Source organism: Sus scrofa, chromosome 6, assembly GCF_054392235.1.
Source record: "Sus scrofa isolate SSC_HxYL_T2T_F1_AM1 chromosome 6, Sscrofa_HxYL_maternal_Yorkshire_Landrace_v2.0, whole genome shotgun sequence".
NCBI lineage: Eukaryota > Metazoa > Chordata > Mammalia > Artiodactyla > Suidae > Sus > Sus scrofa.
In genome coordinates, this window is record NC_139388.1 from 75468382 (window position 1) to 75480924 (window position 12543).

A 12543-nucleotide genomic window follows, 5' to 3' on the forward strand; every position below is an offset into this window, starting at 1 on the left:
TGAGCTGCCCCCCAGCCCCCCAAACTCAATGCTTGGTTGGGGCTCCTATTGCTCCCTGGCAGGAATGGGAGGGTGCGCGGCCCTCCTCCTGCCTCCCTGCCCGGGTCCCTGGAGAGGAGGCTGCCCACCGTGGCAGGCCGACTCCGCGCTCGCTCTCCCCGTCTCGCGGAGCGCTCATATTTTCCATGTGCAGCAGACCGTGAATTCACCTTCATACTAGTTACGGGGTTATTTAGCGTCTCCTGACACTGACAATCACCAAACTTTAATTCGCTGCCTGGCTTCTCCCTGCTGCGCCCTCTGCCCACCCCCCAAATCCCTGGGAGAGGAGGGGAAGAACCCAGGTCCGGCCTGCTCTTGCCAAAGCCTGCCCTTCGGAGTGATGGAGTGATGGGAGGAGGCGGAGTGGTCAGAAGGAGACACTGATGGGCAGAGGGCAGGGGAGCGAGCAGGGCGGGAGAGAGGAGGTACCACCAGGGCTGCGGAGAGCTTCCATCCTGCTCCTCTGGCCTGACATTAATGTATTCAACCCAACGTCCAGCCTGTCGTGAATGAAGACTGAGCTGACGGGGCTGTGGGTCTGGGGGCGGGCAGCCCCGGCCAGGACCCACGGGGCTGGGACTCACCAAGATCCCAGGACCAGGCAGATGGCAAGGGCTGGCTCCTTTGCCTGATGCTGGACAAGCAGGTGCCCATCTGGGAACCCACCAGAGGGAGCCCCTTCTTACCAAACTGAGAAGCCAGCTCTTGTTTTCTCTGGCCTCCCCCCGTGCCCGCCTCCCGCCCCGTAGAGGCTTCTCTTTGGCTCAGGGCCCTGTGGCCTGTATCACATCTCTTCCTTTGATGAAGGCAGGTGGGTCTGCTCAGAGCTACTGATAAACATGGGATGGGAAACGGAGACTGAGACGTCACCCATCAAGGACCCAAACCGCACCCTCCTGGGACCAGGGCAGGAGACGGGGTCCAGACTGGCTGTCCAAGTGCCTCTCTCTCCACCCACTGGGAAAGGCCGCTGCTGCCTCGGGAGCCCACGGCCGGCCCCAGCAGGGCTGCTCCTCCCTGGCCGTTAGCAGAGCCCCTTCTTTCTGTCTCCCTCAGGCTTCCACATCATTCCAGGAGCGGGCCCAGCTTCCAGAAGGTCCAAAGAGGCCTCGGGTTAAGGACCATCTGGTGGAATCAGGGGACTCTCTTACCCCCCAACTCCCTAGGCCAAACTGGCCCCATCAGCCACTTATTAGAGAGCTCCAGGGAAGAGCAGGGAAGACTCACAAGACAGGACCTTGACTGGGGGGCTTGGCAAAGCAGAGGCAGGGCCGGGTGGCAGAGCCAGGAGGGGAGAGGCAGGGAGAGCCACCCATCGGTGGGTCCAAGCCCTGTCTGCTTCCTCCCAGCTCCTTCCACTGCCCCACCCTGCTGGCAGGGGAAGTGGCCGCGGTGGCCTGGGCAAGAGAGATGTCAACGGGAGCGACGGCAGAGATGGGAGAAGGGGCTTGTTGACTGCAAACTGTCCATTATGGCTCAGATTATAAGCATATTGCGCAGGGCTCTCTGCACGATGCCGAGGAAATCCAATACGCTGAAAGGTTAATGCAATCAATTAGGGTGACAAGGAAGTAAAGTAAAGCCTTCGGAGTAGATGAAAAGGAGAGAGAGGGAGAAAGAGAGCGCGCCATGGAGGTGGGGGGTGGCAGGAGGCTGGCGGGAAGGGAGGAGGAAGAGACGCTGGCAGGATGCAGAGAGAAGGCGAGGTGGGAAAGCTGATACACCAGAGGCTAGGAACCCACACAGAGGGGGCAGCAGGAGAGGGCAGCGAGTGAGCTGTGCGGACTCGGCTCTGTCTCAGGCCTCCGACTGCTGCACAGCTTAGATCCCCCACCACCACCACCCTCCCTGCCAGCTTTCCTCTAGGGCTGGGAGCCTGACTCCCAAATTGGCACACAAGACCAGTCAGGCGTCAGAGCAGCCTCAGTCCTGGCACCCTAGACGAAGTGAGTGCCCAGGGCCTTCTCAGCCTGGTTCCCACCTTCCCCCAGAATGGGCCCAAGTTCGGACCCAGGCTTTCCCCATGGCCTGCTTCGCCCTCAGCAGCCCCTGGGATCACAAGCCTTCCCAGCTTCCCCTGCTGCATTCGAGTTCCTCCTTGCAACTACCCTACAAACAGAGAGAATAGGGGTCAGGACTCCCTTTTCCAGATGGAGAAACGGGTGCTCGGAGCTTAGGCAACTGCCCGGGGCCCAGGGCCCTGCAGCAGACGTGGAGGACCCAAGGCTGAGCCGAGAGCTCCAGTGAGCCCAAGGACCCCCAGCCCACCCCCTGTGCAGCATTTAGAACCTTCACTCAGAGGTCCCGGGGCAGGGGTGGGGAACTCCATGGGACCTGCCTGCAGTGGCTGCTGCCTCTTATGTGTACAGTGGAGACTCAGGCTCCGGCAGGTGCCAAGGGAGGAAGGCAGGAGGGAGCACAGGTGCCAGGCCCTGGCCTAGACGCCTTCAGCTCCATTCACTTGCTTGATTGTCCCCATAACCCCGCAAAAGAGATATTCTGCTCATCTTGCAGAAGAGGAAACTGTGGCTCTGAGACCTTGCTAAAAGTGACAGGATGGAGACTGGCCGGGAGCAAGCACGCTAAGGAAACAGAGCTGAGGAGAGGACATGCTGGGACTTCTGGACAGGTGGAGCTGAGCAGAAGGTGAGGCCCTACAGAGAGCAGGGTGAGAAAGGGCGGGCTCAAGAGGACCAGGACTGCAAGCAGCCCCCCACCCCCACCAACTTAGGGTCGGGGCTCCCTGACAACTGCCTGGGCCCCTCAGAGCAGGATGATGGTAGCACAACCCTGGGAACATACTTAATGCCAGGGAACCACACACCTAAAAAACAGTTACAATGGTAATTATTTGCATGATATATATATTTTACCGCTTTAAAAAAAAGAGAGAGAGAGAGAGCAGAGGGCAGGAGCCAGAACCTCCAGAGCAAGCGACAGTTAACTTTTTCTTTCCTTTTTTTTTTTTTTTTTTTTTTTCTTTCTAGGGCCACACCTACAACATATGGAAGTTCCCACACTAGGGGTCAAATCAGAGCTACATCTGCCAGCCTACACCACAGCCACAGCAGCCTAGGATGCAAGCCGCATCTGTGACCTATACCACAGCTCATGGCAACGTGGGATCCTTAATCCACTGAGCGAGGCCAGGGATCGAACCCACATCCTCATGGACACCAGTCGGATTTGCTTCTGCTGCGCCACAACGGGAACTCCTAACCTTTTCTATAATAGGCCCGACTGTAAATATTCCAGGCTTTTCAGGCCAGATATTCTCTATTGTAGCTACTCAGCGCTGCCACTGCAAAGTGAAATCGGCCACAACTGAGAAGCAAATGAGTGGGCATGGCTGCGTTCTAATAAAACTTTATTTACAAAAACAGGCAGGGGCCAAATGTGGCCCTCTGGCCATGCTTTGCCAAGCCTTGCTCCAGAGAATGGAAGCACCTGGGGCTGGCTGTTAGGACAGAAGCGGCCAACCTGCACCCTGCTAAGAAGTGGAAGCAAGGGCTGGCTGGGCAGAGGCCTCCGGGGGAGGTCAGGGTCTCATCGGCAGCAGGGTGGGGGAAAAGAAAAGAGGCCCAGCAGAGGCTGGTCCATCCCAGCTGCCCGCATCCCAAGGGGCCCTTCTCTGTGCTTCCGACTCTCATGGAGGATACGAGGGGCAGAGACTCGCAGCGCTCAACCTCCTGGCATCGCGATGCCAGGCCAGGGGTGCTGGGCTGTGGCTAAGAGAGGATGGGAGCGCGGCAGCGGCGGGGTCGGGCCAGGCTTGGATGCCAGGGGCGAGAAAGGCGAGGAGAGGGGCCCGGGGAGCAGCGCTGTAACCAGGGTGGTGCTGGCGGCAAAGGGAGGAATCCAAGGGCCCCAGCGAGAGCGCAGGGCGCGGGCCGGGCCTGCCCTACACCGGCCGCCTCTGATCACGTTTTCAGGGCCACTGCCCGCCGGCACAGACAATGCTGGGGGAGCCTTTGATGTCCAAAAGGGATGCCGCGGTGGGAGCCGCGTGAATCTCCTCCCTCTCCCCCGTCCTCCGGGGGGAGGGGGCCGGCAGGACAAAACCCCGGAGCCGGTCACAGCCGGGCCCCCGAAACCCGTGAGACAAAGGGAAAACAAACAGGTTTGGAGCCAGGCGCACGGTGCCGTGTCTGTCCCCCGCCCTGCGGAGTGCGATGATGGATGGCTGCAGCCAGCCAGCTCGCCCGCCGGGCAGGCCCCGCTATTTACATAACACTGGCGTTCCACCGGTCACCTCTGACACGGCGCTGCCTGGGGCCGAGGCCCGATGGCCCCAGGTTCCCTGAGCCACCCGAGCTACCCCAGGACTGGGATGGCCTGTGAAGGCCCGGCCTGGGCAGGGGCGCCCTGCGCTCGGGGAGGGAAGGACAGCAGCTCAGGGCCGGGGGCCTCCTCCCTGCCAGCCGCTTGTGGAGGAAGGAGGGGGCCACAGGGGGTCAGCAGCACCCCAGGACAGAGGGAGGACTGGACTTCTAGAACTCTCAAGTCCACGAGGTTCCCCAAGCACGAGCTCCCAGGGAGAGCTGGCAGCAGCCACAGCCACAGGGCTGTGGAGAGCCAGGCAGGGCGCTGCAGGGTGGCCGAGGCCTGGCACACAAATGTCCCTTGGTCCCACACTGCCCTGAACACATTCCAGGCCCAAAGTCCAAGATCCATGGATCCCCCAGCCCGTTTCCAGCCTAAGAACCTATCAGAGACGCTTCACCCTGGCTCATCTTTTCCTGCCACGTTCAGGCTCCAAGTCCCTGTCCCCATCTTCTTGACACACCCTGGTGCTTGCCTGGCACGATGGGACCCAGCCCACGGTGACGTGTACCAGGCGCACAGTCACGGGGGGGGGGTCAGGGATCGGGGGTGAGGGAGGGGCTGAGGCCTTACCTTGTCGCCGGTCCTGGAGGCTCCTCTCTGGCAGTATGGGTGTCACTTCATCCTGGAGAGGGACAGAGAAGAGCCTCTTAGCCTTTCACAGCAGGATGCCTACAACTACACAGCCCATGCCCTCCATGCTGCTGTGTGCTCGAGGGCTCCCTGCCACCTCCAGGCCCAGGGGCTGAGGCTCCCAGGCCAGCCAAGGGTGTCAAAAATTCAGACACGCGAGTGGGCACTCATTTTGGTCCATTTAGGCTTATGCTGCCCCAAATCCAAAAAAATTCAGCAAGTGGTAAGGGCTGATCACGGTGGAAATAGGGTCCTCAGGACACCCCAAACCAAAGAGAAAAATAGATGTGGGGATAGGGATGCCCGTGTGGGGGCGGGGAGCCCCCGTGGAGCCGCAGCGACCAAGCAGCGGGGCCTGGGGACAATGGCAGATTTCGGCAGCACCCAGCCCTTCCTTCTCCTCCCCTGGCCCACGAAAACAAACAAGACAGATGCCAAGCTGTTCACTACAGCAGATGGGTGACAGAGGAGCAAGGGTGGGCCAGGGGCCAGGGCACCAGGAAGCCTCAACGCCCAGGAATAAGCTACAGACGACCACTTCCGCCCTGGGGTCCTGCCGACCAGCCACGACCCACTCCGGGGGCCCGCGGAGGGAGGGGGGCACATGGTCTGAGGAGGTAGTGTAGAGGGTCTTTAGCCAACACACAGCTCAGCCTAGCTTGCCAGGCCCAGGCCAGGGCACGAGCTTAGGGAGCCAGGTTCAAGTGGAACAGACCCCTCGCGTGGACAGAAAACCCAAGGAGCCCTCTGCCTGCTCACCAGGCCCACCTGCCCTCGCCCGAGCCAGGCCCCACCACCCCCACCCCCGCCGGCCTTCAGAACTCTATACCCATGCTGGGGAAAGGTTTTCTGTTTATTCGGTTTTTTTTTCCCTCCCCACCCCCCTCACATTTGTGGCTTATCAATGATGCAAGAGGAATAACACCCATTTCCTTAGGCTGTGTAATCCCCAAATCAGATTGGGGGGATTGCAAGAGGTGAGGTGACCTTGTACCGGGCTCCGGGAATGCCACCCAGACCCGCCGCCCGCCCTCCCGTTCCCAGGGACACGTTTAGACAGATAATGCTAATTGTACTTGACATGTCCTCCTAAGGAGGGCTGGGTCCTCTGCCAGCTTTCGCTGCCTTGGCTGAGCGGCCTGGGTGGAGGGTACCCACCGGGGCAGAGCCCACCCTGCTGGACGCAGGGCTCTGAGAGGCATCGGGCAGCTGGGGGGGACTGCTCCGTGGGCCTCTGATGCCTACCTGATCCAGAGGGTGAGAACCTGGGGCTCTGCAGAGAGCTGGGCAGCCAGCGATAGGGGGCGGTAGAGAGGAAGGGGGCGCCTTGATGAGACGGGAGACAGGGCAGAGGTCGGGACAGCGGAGAAAAGAAGTCAGGGAAGAGCAAGAGCGCTGGATGATGAGGAGGCCACGCGGGGCTGGACAGGGGGGCGAGGGATGGAGACCGCGGGCCTCCGCTGAGAGGCGCCGGGCAGGCTTGGCTGTCAGAGCTGGCATCCCAGCCAGCCAGCCCAGGGACCCAGCGGGGCAGCATCGCCGGCCGGTCCAGCCCACACTTGCCTGCCTGAGATCTCTCAAGGCGCCCTGGCCAGCCTCCCTTGAACCCCCAAAGCCCCCCAACTCCACAACTCCAGTATCTCCCTTCCACCACCTTTCCCCCCCCGCCCATCCTCCCTGGCAACTGTGCATTTATTAATTCATGAGGCACTAATTAGTTCTTTGTTTAATTTTGTGTTAAACAGACTGACCGGAATGATAACGACTTGCAGTGCGGTGTTGCCATCCCCAACCACCCCTGTTTTCCGACAACAAGGGAGCGCGGGAGACCGGAGCGCTGAACCCAAATCCCTCAGCAGTTGCACTTCATTAAGTCAAAATGTGACAAGAAGCTTAGAGAGCAACTTGCAGATCTGATCACACAGAACAATCAGGGAGGAAACTTTCCAGGAGTGGGCTGGGGGTGGAAGAGGGGTGGGGAGGGGCAGCGATGCCAACTGCATGGGGACCAGGACGCAGATGGGGGTCCTGTCCCTCCCCTGCCTCTGGAGTGGGCGGCCTGGCTGCCGGAAGCAGGGAGGCTGTCTCTGGGTGGGATCTGGGACACTTGGGTGGACTCTGGAACCCCCCTCCCCAGCGGGGGTCCCGAGAAGTTCAACTTTATCTCTCTTTGCTGGCCCGGGCATCTTCTGTCTCTCTTCCTCTCACTGCTTCTGATGCTTGGTTCTGGCCTGTCTGAGCGAGTGACTGGGCACACCCAGCGCCTGGCAGAGCATCAGAAAGCTGCTGCAGTGAAGGACGGATTCTGCAAAGCCAGGAGGAGAGGTAGGGAGCATGAAAACATACACAGAGGAGACCAGAAGCCCCAGTATTTAGGACGGCTGACATTAAGGGCATCCCTACTCTCTGCCAGCAATCCGCCCGCCCATCCGCGCATTCGTCCAATGTGCTTTATCCTAAGGACTCTGCCCAGAAGACGGAGGACCAAGAGGTTGAGTTCTATGCAGAGGCACCTGGAAAATCAGAACGACAACCAGGCCTGTTGGCTTCCAGGCTCCAGTGGCTGTAGGCAGGCAGCTGGGCTAGCAGGCCTTGCTAGCTGCTCCCTCCTGTCCACGTGAAAAAGCAAGATCTTGGCCCAGACATGTCAAGCTGCCGACCCCATAGGTCCAGGCTCCAGGGAGACTGAGCCGGACCCTGCCCTCCTCCTACCGTGACCCAAAGCTCAGAAGAGGTGGACAATGTCTTGTATGAAAGAGAACCCGGAAAGGGGTGTGAGGACGAGAATAAGAACAAAAGCACATGGGGAACGTCGGTGGACAAACGTGCGCCTGATTGTGTGAAGATGCTGCTGCCTTCTTCCCATTGGCCACTGCGCCAGCCCAGGTGGGGCCTGGCCCCCGCTGAGCGCCGGCCTGACCCACCCACAGGCCAGGCAGAGGTGCCGTTGGAGTCTCTCACCTGAGCCTGGCGGCCCTGGGCTGGCTTCTGCTCATTTGCTGTCAGGCTGCCTAAGCAAACCAATTAAACCTAATCATTAATTATAAAAGAGAGCAAGAAGAGTAAAGAGAGGGGAGAGGGTGAAACAGCGAGGCTTGGGAAGGAGCGGCCGGAAAGCAGGATGGAGGTCGAAGCCGAGGGCCTAGAGGGAGCTCGAAGGCGGCCTGGGAGCTGGCAGGGACCAGAAGCCCCAGAGATGATGGAACAGAAGGAGGGCGGAAAGGAGCCCGAGCTGGTGGTGGTGACAGGGTTGCCATGGGCAAGGGGGGGGAGCAGGAGAGGGAAGGATGAAGAAGCTGCTGCCACCCGCGTACCAGGACCGAGGAGGCCTCACCCGCCTGCATCCCCTCTGGCTGGAGCCACCGACCATCCGGGGCTTGGCTTCTGAGCATCTCTCAGCCCCAGCTCCCTGGCTTCATATTTATGAGGGTCAGCTCCCTGTCCCCAGCGCCCCTACCTGCTCCCCAACCCTCCCAGGCCACGGAGGAGGCTCAGGGCAGCTGTCGGGCGCCCATTTCTCCCCCCCTTCCCCCCCCCCCGCCCAGTGCTGGCTCCTGCCCCTCTCCCCCCACCTCCCCCGCGATGGCCGGGCCCTTTCACAGGCCGTGTCAGCCGGCAGCTTGGAAAGGGGGCAGCACAGACAACAAGGGGCGATGTCATGGAAACCAGCACTTTCCCCGAGAAATATTCTGTTTGGCCTCCTTCCTGCATTGAGGAGCTGTCAGGAGCCTGAGTGAGAGCCACACTACCCCGGGACCAGGCGTGACAAAACCTATTTTCTGCCTCAAATTTGATTGATTAAAAAACTTTTTAGGAAAACCATGTTAAAAGAGTGAAAAGAGAGAGAGACTGGGGGCGGGGGGGGGGGGAGATGGAGAGAGAGAGAAGGAGAGAGAGAGAAAGGAGAGGGAAAGAAAGAAAGAGAAAGAGAAAGAACGAAGCCGGGAGCAGGGCCACAGGCAGGGGCCGGGCAGTGGCCCGGCGATGACGCGGGGGCAGACGTGTCAGCGGGGCGGCCGCCACATAACCAGGCAAAACAGAAAGGTCAAAGGAAGCCCGAGACTTTTACACAGTGCTTAGTGGGACAATGAGGGGCCCCGGGGCCCCGCACCATCCAGCAGGTGCCAGATCTGGACGAGGCGGCAGCCAGGGCGGTTGCCTGTCCCGTTTGGGGAAAGGAGCCCAACACCCTAGGCTGGGGCAGGTGGGGGTCAGCGCCAGCCTCTGGATTGGCTCGGGGGGCAGGGGGGTTTTCCAACACGGTCTGGGCTGGAATTTGGCCAGAATCCTGAAAAACCTGTACAGGGTCAGGAGGAAGCATCTAGCAGGTAGGGAGCAAGAAAGGGATTCTCCCACCTTGTTCTCCAAAGTCCCAGCTCAGGGAGGACCTGCCTCCTGCAGTCTCCAGCCAGCTGACCGGCCCATCCTGCAGGGACCAAGCCTTCGCTGGTCCAGCACCTCTGCCTTGCCCTCTCTGTCTCACACCTCCCCGGCCCAGGCCCTAGTTCCTGGGCTGGGTGCTTCTCTCTGCAGTGCTCCAGCCTGCGGTGCCCTCTCTTTTCCCATCTCAGAAACTGAGACAGGCCCCACCAGGGGCTTGGATGGTGATGGGAGGCCTCTCTCAGTGTTGGAGGAGAAAGGCCGCCTGCCCAGCCCTCCTGAGACCCTGCAAGTGAGAAGAAGCCTCTCCATTTCCCAGAGGCCCTGCCTGACCACTGGAGGTGGAGGTGGCTCAGATCTTACTGGTGGGACCCATCCTCTCCCCAGGAAGACAGGTCCAGGGGGGTGGCTGGGTGTGCTCGCCTCCACCTAAGGGCCTGGAAGGTCAAGCAGAGGAGGACACCTCTCTGGGGTGTTGGGTGGGGTGCTCAGCAGCACCCAACGTGGCCTTTGCCTGTTCAGGGCTCACCGAGGATGAGGCAGGGCCTCCTTGGACAGACGGCACATTCCACAGATGCACAGAAAGACAACACCTGCTCTGGGCCTTGCCTGGCCCGCATCCAGGCGATCGGCTTAGACCTCTCCTTAGCCCTGCTCCCCAGCGATTGCCAGGTATTCACTGAGCATGTACTGTGCTGGGTCCGAGAGAAAGAGCAGTCAGTGAGACTCTGGTCCAAATCCCGCCTCTGCCACTTAGCACCATCGTGTCTGCTGGGGCAGCTGCCTAACCTCTCTTGGCCTCAGCTTCTTGGCACTTCCTTCAGTTACTATTTCTTGAGCACCTACTATATGCCGGGCACTGTCCACAACCTGGAGAGCACTCCAACCAAAGACAGTCCACCTGGTGCTACCGCAACTGTGGCGGTTGTGAAGACCTGCTGAAATAACGTGCAGCACCGTGGTCTGGTACTTAGTAAATGTTTGACAAATATGACCTGTTATTAGCTGTCAGGGGCCCTGCCTTTAAGAAGCCAGGGAGAGGGCCAGCAAATCCCGCCACTCCTGGGGATATACCCCAAAGAACGGACAGCAGGAACGCAAACAAAAAGGTGTACGTGAATGTTCATAGCAGCTCCATTCACAAGAGCCAAAAGGGGAACACAACCCAGACGTCCATCAATAGATGAATGGATAACCAACACACCGTGGCCCACACCATGGAATATTATTCAGCCATGAACAGGGACGGGTTCTCACAACACGCTGCCATAGGGAAGAACCTTGAAAACCTCATCCTAAGTGAAAGAAGGCAGACACAAAGACATATGACATGATTTCCTGCATGTGAAATACTCAGAATAGGCAAATCCACAGAGATAGAACACAGATGAGCGGTTGTCGGCTGCAGGGGGAAGGGGAAACAGGGAGTGGCTTCTAATGGGTATAGAGTTTCTGCTTGGGATGATGAAAAAGTTCTTGGAGTTCCCGTCATGGCACAGCGGAAACAAATCTGACTAGGAACCATGAGGTTGCGGGTTTGATCCCTGGCCTTACTCAGTGGGTTAAGGATCTGGCGTTGCTGTGAGCTGTGATATAGGCCGGAAGCTATAGCTCGGATTGGACCCTTAGCCTGGGAACCTCTGTAGGCCGCAGGGGTGGACCTAAAAATCTAAAAAAAAAAAAAAAAGTTCTGGAACTAGATATTGGTGATGGTTACACAACACTGTGAATGTAGTTAATGCCACTGACGTGAATAGTTTAAAAAGGGTTACGGTGGGAGTTCCCGTTGTGGCTCAGTGGTTAACAAATCTAACTAGGAACCATGAGGTTGCGGGTTCGATCCCTGGCCTTGCTCAGTGGGTTAAGGATCCGGCATTGCCCTGAGCTGTGATATAGGTTGCAGATGTGGCTCGGATCCCACGTTGCTGTGGCTGTGGTGTAGGCCGGTAGCTGCGGCTTGGATTGGACCCCTAGCCTGGGAACCTCCATATGCCGTGGGTGCGGCCCCAGAAAAGACCAAAAAAAAAAACAAAAACAAAAACAAAAACGATAAAAATGGTTACAGTGGTGAACTTCACGTTCTGTGCCTTTTACTGCAATAAAGTCAAATAATAATGCTGTAGGGGAGGAGGAGAAGGGGCTGCATCAGGGAGAGGAGGCTCCTTCCCCGCAGCAGCTGGGCACGGGTGCGAGATGAGCCGGGGGGGGGGGGTGGTGGAAGGGGAATCATCCTAATTTCAGGCAGGTGCTCTCCCCCTCCCGTCCCCAGGAACTGTGTGCACCACTGCCCGAGGTGTCCAAGGGCCTTGCAGAATGCGCTCTGTGACGGCTGGAGGAAAAGACTATACCAGAAGGCTAGGGTGGCTCTGGGGACAAGGCCTTGCCTTAGGACACGTCACTTGGAGCCTACGACGGTCTCCACAGGGCTGCCATCCTCCCCGCCGGTGTCCTCGCATGAGTGGCTCCCACGTGCAAGGCCCATGCCATCCTCTCTGCAAGGCTCCCCAGATAACTTCTGCTGCTGCCCAGCGTCTTGGAGCTGCCCTCTGGGTGGAAAAAGGGGGTCTCGGGCAAAGACTTCCCCATCCTCAGGGCTCCAGGGCTCCCCAAGGATGGGGAGCCCCACCTTGCAGGGAAAGACCAGGAGACCCAGGGGGCCAGGGCCTGGGGACAGTCCCCCGAGCCCTCAGCCCGCCCCCCTGACTGCTCCCGAAAGCGTGTGCACACAGAAACCCCTGCCTTGGCCCGGGAAACTGTCAGGAGATCAACAAACAAAAGCTGCTTCTTGACAGGGAGTCATTTATATTTTAGCTTCGTTCCATTATCCTAACGAATCCTTCATCAGCAGATGCAATATTAACAGCAGAAAATCAGCTCATTACATCCGGGGGGATTTCATCAAGACGGCAATCATGTATGCAGCTCCCCAAGCCTTCAAGAGGCCAGTGTGGCTGTTATTTATTTATTTTGTTACTTATTTATTTAATTTTTGGGGTTCTTTCCACATAATTGCACCGCATCTCAGATCTTTAATAAATAATTCGTAGGTCCTGAACTGCAGACAGCTTTGCTCTCTGCCATGAGAGGCTGCATTAGCCAAAATATTTACCAATATTTGAAAGTCATTAGAATCAGGAGGGAAGTGGGGAGGGGGTATATACGCTG

The 12543-nt window shown here is 58.7% G+C and overlaps 1 protein-coding gene across 2 annotated transcripts in view; it reads right to left on the bottom strand.

Moving 5' to 3' along the window:
• The window catches only part of CASZ1 (castor zinc finger 1), a 149448-nt gene that overhangs the window by 61126 nt on the left and 75779 nt on the right, over positions 1-12543 (bottom strand). For both annotated transcript variants that reach the window (XM_084962742.1, XM_084962744.1), the window contains exon 3: positions 4939-4990. The gene's annotated coding sequence lies outside the window, so the exon portion shown is untranslated. The remainder of the gene's footprint in view (positions 1-4938; positions 4991-12543) is intronic.